We start from the raw sequence: 13,605 nt of genomic DNA on the forward strand, positions 1-13,605 counted from the left end.
CAGAATGAACAATCTTGATTCTTGGTACTGTTTATATTTTTTTAAGGTTTATTTATTTATTTTTGGAGAGAGACAGAGAGAGAGAGAGAGAGCACAATGTGGGGAGGGGCAGAGGGAGAAGGAGAGAATCCTCACGCTGACTCTGCACTGAGCATGGAACCTGACACGGGGCTTAATCGCAGGACCCTGAGATCATGACCTGAGCCCATATCAGGAGTCAGTCACTTAACTGACTGAGCCACCCAGGTACTTTTATTATTTTTATTCTTTTAATTACATTGTCTACCAATAAAATGCTGACTGGAAATTTCTGACTGCTTTTCAGAAGACACTTTTTGTCTCTGTGCAATAAACAATACAGGTGAAATCATCTACACTTGGAAGCATATCAATGCATACATGTACATAAGTTCCTGTAAGATAATGTAATTGGTCTGATGATTGGACAGCATGCTCACCCTAGACTATTAGAATTTGTAGAAGTATTCAGAAATTAGAGTCAGGATTAAAAAAAGAAAAATTTAAAAATTGGTAATATTTATTAGTTTTATAGGTCTCTTCAAAAGCTTTATGTTTAGAACATTTTTGTTATAAAGAAAAGAGATGTAAGACTTTTGTTTGGTTTTTCATTAGTTTACTTTTTAAGTTTTAGGTTAAATTCCAGTTAGTTACAGTCTAATATTAGTTTCAGTTGTACAATATAGTGATTCAACACTTCCATACAACACTGGGTACTCATCACAGCAAGTGCACTCCTTAATCCCCATTACCTATTCAACCCTTCCCCTTCCCTCTGGTAACCATCAGTTTGTTCTCTATAGTTAACAGTCTGTTTCTTGGTTTGTCTCTCTCTCCTTTTTTTCCCTTTGTTGTTTTGTTTTGTTTCTTAAATTCCACATATGAGTGAAATAATATGGTATTTGTCTTTCTCTGACTAATTTATTTCACTTAACATAATAATCTGTAGCTCCATCCATGTCTTTGAAAATGGCAAGATGATTTCATTCTTTTTTACGGCTGAGTAAAATTCTGTTGTTATATACACTATTTTTTCTTTATCCATTCATCAGTCTATGGACATTTGGGCTCTTTCCATAATTTGGCTATTATAGATAATGCTACTATAAACATCAGGTTGCATGTATCCCTTTGAATTCGTATTTTTGTGTTCTTCGGGTAAATACCTAGTAGTGCAATTGCTGGATCATAGGGAAGTTCTATCCTTCACCTTTTGAGGAACCTCCATACTGTTTTCCAGAGTGGCTGCACTAATTTGCATTCCCACCAACAGTGCAAAAGGGTTCCCCTTTCTCCACATCCTGGCCAACACCTGTTGTTTCTTGTGTTGTTGATTTTAGCTTACTGATTGTGTTCTCCTCTAAGATTTTGATTGTTTCCTGTCTCACATTTATGTCTTTCATCCATTTTGAATTTATTTTTGTGTATGGTATAAGAAAGTGGTTCAGTTTCTTTCTTGGACATGTTGCTGTCTAGTTTTCCCAACACCATTTGTTGAAGAAAATGGATATTCTTTTCTGTTCTGCTGTGGGTTCATCTCTGGGTTTTCTATTCTGTCCTATTGATCTGTGTGTCTGTTTTTATGTCAGTAATATACTGTCTTGATCACTACAGCTTTGTAATATAACTTGTAGTCCGGAATTTTGATGCCTCCAGCTTCGCTTTTCTTTTTCAAGGTTGCTTTGGCTACTTGGGGTCTTTTGTATTTCCATACAAATTTTAGGATGTTGATTCTAGCTCTGTGAAAAATGCATTGAAATTATGATAGGGATTGCATTAAATATGTAGAATGCTTTGGGTAATAGAGACATTTTAACAATATTCTTCCAATCCATGAGCATGGAATGTTTTTCCATTTCTTTATGTTGTCTTCAATTTCTTCCATCATCAGTCTCTTATAGTTTTCAAAGTAGAGGCCTTTTACCTCTTTGGTTAGGATTATTCCTAAGTATCTTACTGTTTTTAGTGAAATTGTAAATGAAATTGGTTCCTTAATTTCTGTTTTTGTTGCTTCATTATTAGTGTGTAGAATGCAATAGATTTCTGTATATTGATTTTGTATTCTATGACATTACTAAATTCTCATATCAGTTCTGGCAAATTTTTGGTGGAGTCTTTTTGGGTTTTCTACATAGAGTATCATGTCATCTGTGAATAGTGAAAGTTTGACTTCTTCCTTGCTGATTCGGATGCCTTTTATTTCTTTTTCTTGTCTGATTGCTGAGTCTAGGACTTCCAGTACTATGTGAAATAACAATGGTGAGAGTGGATATCCCTGTCTTATTCCTGACTGTAGAGGAGAAGCTCTCAATTTTTCCCCATTGAGGATGAGATTAATTATGGGTTTCTTGTATATGGACTTTATTATGGTGAGGTATTTTCCCTCTACACAAAGTCTAAAGCCAACAGAAGGAAGGAAATAATAAAGATTCAAGCAGAAATATATGATATAGAAACTGAAAAAACAAAAACAAAAACGGTAGAACAAATCAATGAAACCAGGAGCTGGTACTTTGAAAAAATTAATAAAATTGATAAACCTTGAGCCAGACTTACAAAAAGAAAAGAAAAAGGACCCAAATAAGTAAAATCACAAATGAGAGAGGAGAAATACAAACAATTATAAGAGAATATTATGAAAAAACTACATGCCAACAAAAAAGGACAACCTAGTGGAAATGAATAAATTCCTAGAAGCATATAAACTACCAAAACTGAAACAAGAAGAGATAGAAAACTTGAAGAGACGAATAACCAGCTAAGAAATTGAATCTGTAATCAGAAACCTCCTAACAAACAAAAGTCCAGGGGCAGATGGTGTCACAGGCGAATTCTATCAAACATTTAAAGAAAAGTTAATACCTATTCTTCTCAAATTATTCCAAAAAATAGAAAAGGAAAGAAAACTTCCAGATTCATTTTATGAGGCCAGTGTTACCTTGATACCAAAACCAGATAAAGATTCCAATAAAAAAGAGAAGTACACGCCAGTATCCCTGATGAACATGGATACAGAAATTCTCAATAAAATACTAGCAAACTGAATCCAACAATACATTAAAAGAATCATTCACCACAATCAAGTGGGATTTATTCCTGGGTTGCAGGGGTGATTCAATATTCACAAATCCATCAACATGATACACCGCATTAATAGAAGAAAGGATAAGAACCATATGATCATTTCAATAGATGCAGAAAAATAATTTGACAAAGTATAACATCCATTCACAACAAAAATCGTCAACAAAGTAAGACTGTCTTGAATGTTAAAAGGAAAATAACTTAGAATCTGTGAATCGACTTTATTTTCATAGACTACTAATTATATTAAGATTACCTTCTCAGTAGTACTGGCATAATTACACTATCAAAGAAGAAGAAACTGGAGAAAATATAACAAAAAAAACTGAAAAGCTTTTAGATGACACCTAATATATCATATCATTTCATACACATATAAAATAAAAACATGGGAAATCAAAAAATATATTGTATGTTTTCAGTATTTAGAAAATTTATACTTTTTATCTTCCTATGTTGTGTCTTTAAAAAGTAAATTGTTTCTCAAAAATTTAATTTATATCAGAAAATGTTTGACACATTTTACAATTACTTGTAAATGTTACCAAAGCATCATTTTGATTGTTACTCTCCTTCCTTTTCCAGTGTAACTAAAAATACAATGGCAATTTTTAGTGGTATTCCTGCTTTAAAAGTTTAAATAAAATGGTATCATATAAATTTGTTTTAGAATAAAATCTGCAACATATCCAAATTAAGTAAAATTTTAATACACACATCTTTGGATGAGTTGTCTTGATTTTATTTAATTTCAGATTTAAATTCTTCTGTAATTTTCTGACAATAATTATTATATAAATGTGAGTGATATTATACTTAAACTTGCAAATCTTACACTGACTCTTAAAACATTGGCCCCAAAGTAATCCATATCACATCCCACTAACAGTTCATTAGCCATACAAGTGAGAGTTAATATTAGACTTCCAGTTCCCAGTCCAAATGTAGGGTTTGGAAGTTGTCACTCCCATCCTCATAACAAGAAAAAAGCTGAAGAAACATACATCACCACCTCTCAGATCCAGCAGAGAATTAAGGTCACAGGGCAAATCAGTGTGCTGAACGATTGGGAAGAAAGGGAGGTGCAGAGCTTATAGTTTATCAGAAACAGAGGCAGCCGCGAGAGCCAGCATCAGTGCTAATAAAGGATACAGTTGACTAATTGCTTAGACTAGTGTGGACTGGCTTGAGATATAAAAACCTCAGGGAGATCAGTCCTAAGTGTCTCCTGCATTTTTGTAGTTTTCCCTCTAGGTGCCCTACCAGGTTCTCACTCTGAAGATCTGAGAACCCTGCCCCCCCCCCCCCCCCCCCCCACCGCGCTTCCAACAGGAGTACGGGTAAAGTAACCATTTTGGAATATGCTCAGAGAATTCTATTCTCTTAACAAAGGCTTGCCCATAATGAAAACTCTTTTACCAGTGTGAAGGAAAAGAAATCCCCATCTCCAGCCCACCCAGCATCCCCAGTCTTCCTGTGTCACCTAAGGAGGAAAAAAAAAGAAAAGAAAAGAAAAAGACTGAGAAGCACTTGTGAAGATCACAGCTCAGGGACACAGGCTTACTAAAAGACTTACCCTAACTCGATCTTACTGCTAGAGAACATTTCCCCCGCCCCCACATCTTACTGCCACATCAACAGGCTTATTATATATGATAACTGGGAATTAAAGCTGAAAAGAACTGTTAAGACTCAGACCCTATTCAAAAAGGACTCTCAAGGAAAATCCAAGACAACAAAAGACACAAAAGCTGCCGAAGAAATTTAGTCTCTGACATCTGCAGCTAGGGCAGATATTAAACACAGCATAAATCCTAGCCAAATAAACACAAAACCAAACACCAAGATTTACCACAGTTCCTAAAGTTAATACTGTTGATTTTCAAAATTTGTCCTAAGAATACATTGTATCATTAGGCGTTATGCCAGGTATATGTGTGTGTGTTTGTTATTTAAACAAGTAAATTATTAAATTGACTGTGTGGACTTCGGCTGGCTGCAAAGGGATACTGGGCAGGCTCTCCAGCTAGTATCTTAGGCACTTTGCTGGCTCCAAGGCCCTCAGCCTCTGCTCATCTCACTGTAGGCCATGACAACACGAGCAGCAAAGGAGGATCAGGAGGTTCAGAAAAAGGAAGCATGAGAATTCCCCATATAATCAGGAAGAGAAGGGAAGGATGTTAATCCATCTTCACCTGTGATGTGGCCTTCAGATCACTTCAGCAGGAACTTGATGCAAAACATGACAAATATGAGAGACTTAGGATATAAACTGCTGAAAGTAAAAGGACAATTTTTTTTCCTCCACGGGATTACAAGTGCTCCTGATATGGAAGATATATTGACTGAATCAGAAATTAAATTGGATGGTAGGAGACAAAAGATATCACAAGTAGCCCAGGAGCTCTCAGGAGAGGACATGCATCAGTTCCATAGAGCTATTACTACAGGCCTGCAGGAATATGTGAAGGCTGTTTCTTTTCAACATTTCATCAAAACACAATCACTTATCAGTATGGGTGAAATTAAATAATTGATATTTACAACAGAAGAATATAAAAAGAAAATGAGACATCCCCTCCCCCCCACCGATGCCCAGGAGAAGCAGTTTGGAACTTGGAGACTGAAAATCACACCTGTTGATTACCTTCTGGAAATGGCTATTTTAACTGGGGAGTTGATGTGGATGTGTATTAACAGTGTGGGGGATGGGTACATTGACACCCCCTTTAAAATGAGCCAGTTTTTATGTCAGGTTTATGATGGGTTTTCATTCATTGGCAATACTGGACCTTATGAGGTTTCTAAGAAGTTGTATACCTTCAAAACAAAGTTTGGCCAAAGTAGAGAATACTTGTTATGCCTTAAAGTCAGAGGTTCAGAAATTCTAAAACATAAGCTGGCAGATGTCTTTTCAGTTAAAACAAATGATTGATCAAGACGAGGACATTTCTTAGAATACCATACTCAGTTGTTATTCTCTTGAGAGACCAGTTTGTAAGACTGTTATTTAGTATTTCATTGGACTTTATTGTGGCTTTTACATAGAAATGTTTTCAGTTGTACTTGTTTTAAGATGTATGCAAGCTGTACATAAAATTATTGAAACAAGTCATTTCTTATATCTTACTCATCAAAGTTTGCATAAAAATATTTACATAAATGCCTACTTGAATTTTTGCTGGCTAAACTTCCATCATTTATCTTTGAAATGTGAACATTTTTAGATTGCACTTTCTGCCATACCATTTTAATTTACATTGTGTGAATTTTGGAGTGGTAATATTTAATGGAAGCCATTTATAATTTAAATTGGTGATTTTGTTATGTATAGAAATATTTCATAGTTATAGATCTGGACTTGACTTTCATGTTTAAATTTCTTGGTAATATTTTGCCAAGCCTCCAAAATAGGTTTATTCCGTAGAACAAGGATTAAAAGTTATTACGTTATCAGTATTATGAGGTATTATAGTGAGAATTCATATTATATTCTAGTCATTGTTTAGGCCATTTGAATCCATTTGAAATAGCCTTCCAGAAAAATTGTTGGATACCCAGATTTTAGTTTTTACATTTAATATATCCTTTATCACAGGAAGTCTGATAGTGAATTGGAGCTAACATTATAATATTTTCACTGGTGTTTGAGTTCAATTATGTACTTGTACATATATCTGAAAAGCTTTTAATAATGATTATTAGAAGTTCTTTTGTTGTCGTTATATTACATTAGGCATGTTTCTTATAAGATGCATCTATAAGAAATTTACATTTAAATAATTATGAAGTTTGAAATTTTTGAAATACTAAGTTAATTCAAACCTTTATAGTTGTCCAGTTGTGTGGTTTGATAGTATAAAAAGTTGCCAAAGAAAATTTGTCATATACAATTCAGCAAGAATACAGTTGCCAACACAGTTGGGAATAACAGCGGTAGTCTCTAACAATGTTTAGAATTGGAATTTGCCTACTGAAATTAGTTACAGATTATTCCCTGTGATGTGAAGCTGACCTGAGCATTGGCACTATTGGCTAACAGCCAGACATTTCCATTTGGTTTTGTGAGTTTTGAGAGTCTAGATACTGGATTTTATTTTTAGAGAGATTGCTCTGTTGGCAAGGACTTGATTCTTTGAAAGTGAAATTTCCGCCCCCCCAAAAAAATCATGTAAAGGAAAATAAATTGCAGACATGCCTAATAAATTAGGTTAGTTGGTTTATTTTGGTGGTAGTAAGTTTTTTTGGTTTCCCTATTTGAAGACATAGTGCTAAAATACAGTCTCATTACATAATTTTGTTTCTTCTGCCACTTGAAGTTAAATTTAAAAAGTAAAATAATAAATGGATTAATGAATGTCTTACAGATGTTTAAAACTGAAGTCTTTATTTAAATATTAAAAGACAAAAAAGTAAATTAATAAGTCAAGCAATGAATTGATGGATTATTTAAAAAAACTATAAGATTCTGATAACTTTCTAACAAATATACAACTTCCCTTGTAGAGGCAGTAGTTTGCAGTACTAGTTTGTGATAGTTTTAAGTGATTTACATTCTTCTGAAAATGTCTTGGTTAATGATGGATTACATTTGACCATACTTTATAGATCTTAAAGAGACTTTTTCTTTTTTTTTAAAGAGTAAGGGGAGGGGCAGAGGAAGAAGGAGAGAGAGAACCTTAAGTAGGCTCTAAGCCCAGTGTGGAGCCCAATTTGGGGCTCGATCTTACAATCTCACAAGATTCCAGCACTTAATCGGCTGGGCCACCCAGGCGCCCCTTAAAGGGACTTTTTCTTAACCAAAGCAAGTTATTAGCCAGAGAATATTGGTCTTTGCTATAAACCAAATGTTTGTGTTGCCCTAGACTCATATGCTGAAAACTAATTCCCTGTGTGATGATATTTGGAGATGAGACTTTTGGGAAGTCATGAGGGTGGAGAACTCATGAATGGGATTAGTGTCGTTATAAAAGAGATTCCAGAGAACTCTCTTGCTTCTTCTGCCATGTGAGGATACAGCAAGAATACAGCCATTTATGAACCAAGATTTGGCCCTTGTTAGACACTGAATTTGTGGGCAACTTGATTTTTGACTTCCAGTCTCCAGAACTATAAGATATAAATGTTGTCATTTAATCCATCCAATCTATAGAGTTTTTTTTTTTTTTTTTTTAAAGATTTTATTTATTTATTTGACAGAGACACAGCAAGAGAGCAAACACAAGCAGGGGGAGTGGGAGAGGGAGAAGCAGGCTTCCCGTGGAGCAGGGAGCCCGATGCAGGACTCGATCCCAGGACCCTGGGATCATGACCTGAGCCGAAGGCAGACGCTTAACGACTGAGCCACCCAGGCGCCCCAAGAGTTTTGTTATAGAAACCCAAATGGACTAAAACAGAAATTGGTTCTAAGAAGTGGGATGCTTCTGTAACCAATAACTAAAAATCTGGAAGTCGGGTGCCTGGGTGGCTCAGTTGGTTAAGCGACTGCCTTCGGCTCAGGTCATGATCCTGGAGTCCCTGGATCGAGTCCCGCATTGGGCTCCCTACTCGGCAGGGAGCCTGCTTCTCCCTCTGACCCTCCCCCCTCTCATGTGCTCTCTCTCTCTCATTCTCTCTGTCTCAAATAAATAAATAAAATCTTTAAAAAAAATAAAAATAAAAATAAAAATCTGGAAGTAGCTTTGGACCTGGAGAATGGGTAGAGCCTGGAAGAGTTTTGAAGTGATCCTAGAAAAAACCTACATTGCCATGGACCTAAACCTTTAAAGGTGATTTTGGTGACAGCTCAGAAAGAAAAGAGCTATAGAGAAAGCCTCAAACTTGGAGAATATTTATGTAATCCTGAGCAGTATGTTGGTACAAATAAGAGCAGTAGAGGCCATTCCAGTGAGGTTTCAGATGGAAATGCAGAACATATTATTGGAAACTGAAGGCAAGGCAAATCTTGTTATAAAGGGGCAGAGACTTTAACTGTGTTTGTGTTCTATTGTTTTGTGGAAAGTAGAACTTGTGAGTAATTAAGTCATATTTATTTGAGGCTATTTTTAAGCAAAATGTTGAAGGTTGGCTTGTCTCCTTCTGATTGCTTATAGCAAATCATGTGAAGAGAGAAATGACATAAAGATGGAATTGTTAAGAAAAAAAGGAAGTAGAACTTAAAATTTGGGGTAATTCTCAGACTATCCATATTGCAAAATATGAGAACACTAACAGTGTGGCCAATTGACCATTTGATAAGAAGATTTGTATGAGTCAAACATCTCATCAGAAACCAGGAGCTATTGTTCAAGATCATGGAAGAATGACCCCAAAGGCAACTCAGAGATTATCAAGGCTGCCTTACCAATCACAGGCCCAGAATGCAAGGGCCTGGGAGAGAGTGTGGTTTCAAAGGAGGAGTTGTGCCTGTGGGACCCGCAGCACACTTCCTGCACAGTGCCAGGTGCCTCCTCACATTGCACGCTCCCTTCACATTCTGGCACCAGGCTCCTCCCCTGTCCCAGGTATGGTTTTGGTAGGCCCCAGTGCAGTGATGGCTCCCCTCAGGAGTGCACAGGAAGCAAATTTGGCAGCTCCCTTTAGCCACAGTCCTCAGCAGCGAGCAGAGTGTGAAAGCCCAAGGGGCATGTCTACCTCTACCTGGATTTCAAAAGATGGAGCCACCTGTCTGACTGGAGAGATCCAGGCAGCAATCCACTATAGGGCTGTCCCCCTGAGCCCTGGGAGTGACACTGCCACCTCAGAGGGCCATGAAGACAGAGCATTGAGCCAAAGAGAATCACTTTTGAGATTTAAGGTTTATTGTTATTTTCCCCCATTAGTTTTCAGACTTACCTGGAACGTATTACCTCTTTCTTCTTTCTTCATCCTCCCTTCTGGAATGGAAATGTTTATCTTATCTGTGTCCCACCCTTGTATTTTGGAAGCATGTAATTTATTTGGCTTTATAAGATTCACATCTGGACAGCAGTTTGCCTCAGGATGAATCATACATACAGTCTTACCTGTATCTGATTTTTGATGAGATTTTATATTTTAGACTTTTGAGTTGATGCTGGAATGAGTTAAGACTTTGGGGCTGTTGAGATGGAATGAATTTATTTTGCATGTGACAAGGATATGAATTTTGGGGAACCAGGGCAGAATTCTAGAGACCATGGCCACCCCAAAATTTGTATGTTGGAACCTAATTCCCAGTGTGATAGTATTTGGAGGTAGGGTTCTTGGGAGGTGATTAGATCATAAGAGCAAAGCCCTCATAAATGCAATTAGTGCTCTTATAAAAGACCCCAGAGAACCCCCTTGCCTTTTCTGCCATGGGAAGACACCAAGAGAAGAAGGCCATTTATGAACCAAAAAGCAGACCCTTCCCAGACATGAATCTGCCTGCACCTTGATCTTGGACTTCCAGCCTTCAGAATTGTAAGATTTAAGTGTTTGTTGTTTAAGCCACCCAGTATGTGATATTTGTGTCATAGCAGCCCTAATAGACTAAGACTGTCACTCATTCCTCCCATCAATTCACTTAAAAGCAACACAGAACATCAGTACTTCCTCCTTCCCCACCAGGATCCCAAAGCATAAACCTATTCTGCCTTTATTTTCTATAAAGAAAATAGAACAAAAATAAATAATTGCATGTAAAAATGTAAAAAACCCACAAAATATGGTACTTAAAACCATAACCAAAATGATATTTCACCTGTAATCAACTTAGATCAACTTAACCAACTTTTAGATCTTCACTTTTTTCAACAGAGTATTTGCTCTCTTTCTTTTTCTTTCCTTGTTTCTGTTTATGACTCTCTCCCTCTCCCGCTCTGAATTTGTTCCTCTCTCCTGTTCTCTTCATTCTTTATTTACTGGAAAAATTTTGATAAGATGATAAGAAACTATGTACTTAAAAATCTGCTGTTGTGGTTTCATTGTATAAGTTTATACCAATCATTTTTATAGGTGGATTGCTTCATTTATTGAGGTGTTTGGACAGAAACATAAGAAAGAAATAGATGTTTTGCTGTGAAGGGAGTAATGAGGAATATGTTCTATCTGGAAAAAAATCTGTATCAAATACTCTAAGAAATTTCACAAAATTTAATAATAAATGAATAGTCTCTGGGTTATAATGAGAAAAAACTCATTTAAGAGTTATCAGAATTACCTTTTGACCACAAAATGTTAGGAAAAAAGTTATAAATCATAGAAGTCATCCTTATTGGATCTGTAAGAAATTATATTAAATCAAGGTTACATATATTAAACATAAAGCATATCCATAACTTATTTATTACAAACCATACATTTCTCTTTGTTCACATCAGTGAAATATAGATGAGATGGTAAAATGAATTATGAATCACTTCCTATTGAATGAATGCTAATGTTATAGTTATTGATTTTTCCATGATTTTTTTCCCCTTCAAATTCTAGAGAAAATGTCCTTCAATTTCAGTTTAGCCATCTTATTATATTATAGTTTATAAATATATATTTGCATTATTAGGTATTCCAGTCTACTGGAAGTATACTCTGAATACCTATTCTGACCTTTAGCCCTGAAAACCTATGTTTTCTTCTTTTTAAAGTAAAGCTTGGGGCACCTGGGTGACTCAATTGGTTGAGCGTCCAGCTCTTGATTTTGGTTCAAGTCATGATCTCAGGGTTGTGGGATTGAGCCCCGCATTGGGCTCCATGCTCAGTGCAGAGTCTGCTTGTCCTTCTCCCTCTGCTTCTCACCCCCTCTACTCTCTCTCTCAAATGAATAAATAAAATCTTTTTAAAAATTCAAAAAATAAAGCTTATCAGTTTAAAAATCAAAGATCACAGTATGTGTGGGGTGGGGAGAAAGGTCACAGTATGTGAAAACTAATACCCTCTGGTCATTAAGAAACCTGAAAAAACTAAGAAGACAAGACAAAAGGGAAGGTAATTCTAAAAATCACATGAGGTTATAATCAACTCTTCCTCTTAAAAAAACTGACAAAATATGAAAATCTTTTGTATCAAGGCAATGGAAAACTGCAAACATAGTGAAAATTTGGGGAGCTGTAATCTTGGATTAGAGAAGAGTACAGAGTGATAATATGGGTGTTTGGGACCACTTTTCCTTTTGAAATGATTACTGATTTAAAAAGGGAAAGCAGTAGCAATAGGCTGAGAAGCTGAGCAGAGATTTTTTGTGGTCTCATGGGAATTTGAGGGCCCTCTTGAAATGAAAACTTCATAAATTTCCAAAGCTATTAATTGAGAGTCTGAAAAGTCCACATTGGAATGAAAGGCAAAGCATAAATAGATCACTCAGTCACAAAAGACTAAATTCACATCATCATAGTCTCCAACTGGGATAACTATTATGTGATTGCTACTATGCAGAGAAGAGCTGCTTGCCCCAAGGAATGATAAATGTTCTCTGAAGGAAGATGACAACAAAAGCCTCATACATGTAGCTCTCTCTCTCTGTCTCTCTCTCTCTCTATATATATATGGATATATATATATATATATATATATATATATATATATATATATATAATGTCTGTAATCCAATAAAAAACAAAACAAAACAATTAGAACACAAAACTTTTTTAAAAAGAAGAAAAATTCAAAATATAAAGTGACCAGAGATATTTTTTAAAGGAAGTTTCAAACATGGACTTTAAAATATCTGTGATAAATAAAAGGATATAAGAGATGACAAGGAGAATATTGGCAGATGTTATAAAGGAGAAGCAAATAGGAATTAAAAAAATCTAATGAATTATGAGTATAATAGATTTAATGGCTAATAAGAGATGATGAACTGAAAAATAGATTGAGAAATACTCAGACTGAAGGATAGAGAGGCAATAGTATGAAAATACAGAAGAGATCATCTGAGATATATAGAACAAAATAAAAAGACTAACAAAAATTAAATACTATTGTACGAGAGAAGAGTTAGAATAGGATAGAATCAGTCATTGAAGAGATTTTGGTAAGAAAAGAAGAAATTTCCAAAATGGGTAGTAGAAATCAAGCCATATATTACGCAAGATACACATAAAGAATGCCACATCTAAGCCCATTAAATAAAAACTCCTGAAATTAATGTATGAGTAGGTTTAAGTCTTTCATATTGTTTTTTTTTCTTCTATATTTGCCCCATCTGTTTCTTCTTTCTTTATTTATTGCTGCCTTTTTTTGTACTCTTTTTTTAGTATGTTTTTAAAAATATTCTTTAGGGTGTTTTTTAAGGCTTTACAATATGCATTCTTGCATTGCTATAGAATTCCGTGAGCTAATTTTATGCCATTTTACTTATAAGATAGTAGTCTTAAAAGAATATATGTTTATGAATCCTAGTCTGTTATCTTTACTACTGTTGCCCTTTATTTTACTTCTTAATGTATTATTCATCCCATAATATAGTTGTTCTTATGACAAATACAAAATGAGGTATTATTTAATACCTCACTATTCTGTATGTTATAGTTGAATAAATCCCCAAAGGGGAATAATAGATAT

At 35.3% G+C, this 13,605-nt stretch overlaps 1 pseudogene; it reads left to right on the top strand.

Moving 5' to 3' along the window:
- The first annotated feature begins 5,024 nt into the window (after positions 1-5,024).
- Positions 5,025-6,059, top strand: LOC116643352 (annotated as a pseudogene).
- The last annotated feature ends 7,546 nt before the right edge of the window (positions 6,060-13,605 follow it).

Source organism: Phoca vitulina, unplaced genomic scaffold (assembly GCF_004348235.1).
Source record: "Phoca vitulina isolate PV1807 unplaced genomic scaffold, GSC_HSeal_1.0 scaffold26, whole genome shotgun sequence".
In the NCBI taxonomy this organism is placed as follows: Eukaryota; Metazoa; Chordata; class Mammalia; order Carnivora; family Phocidae; genus Phoca; species Phoca vitulina.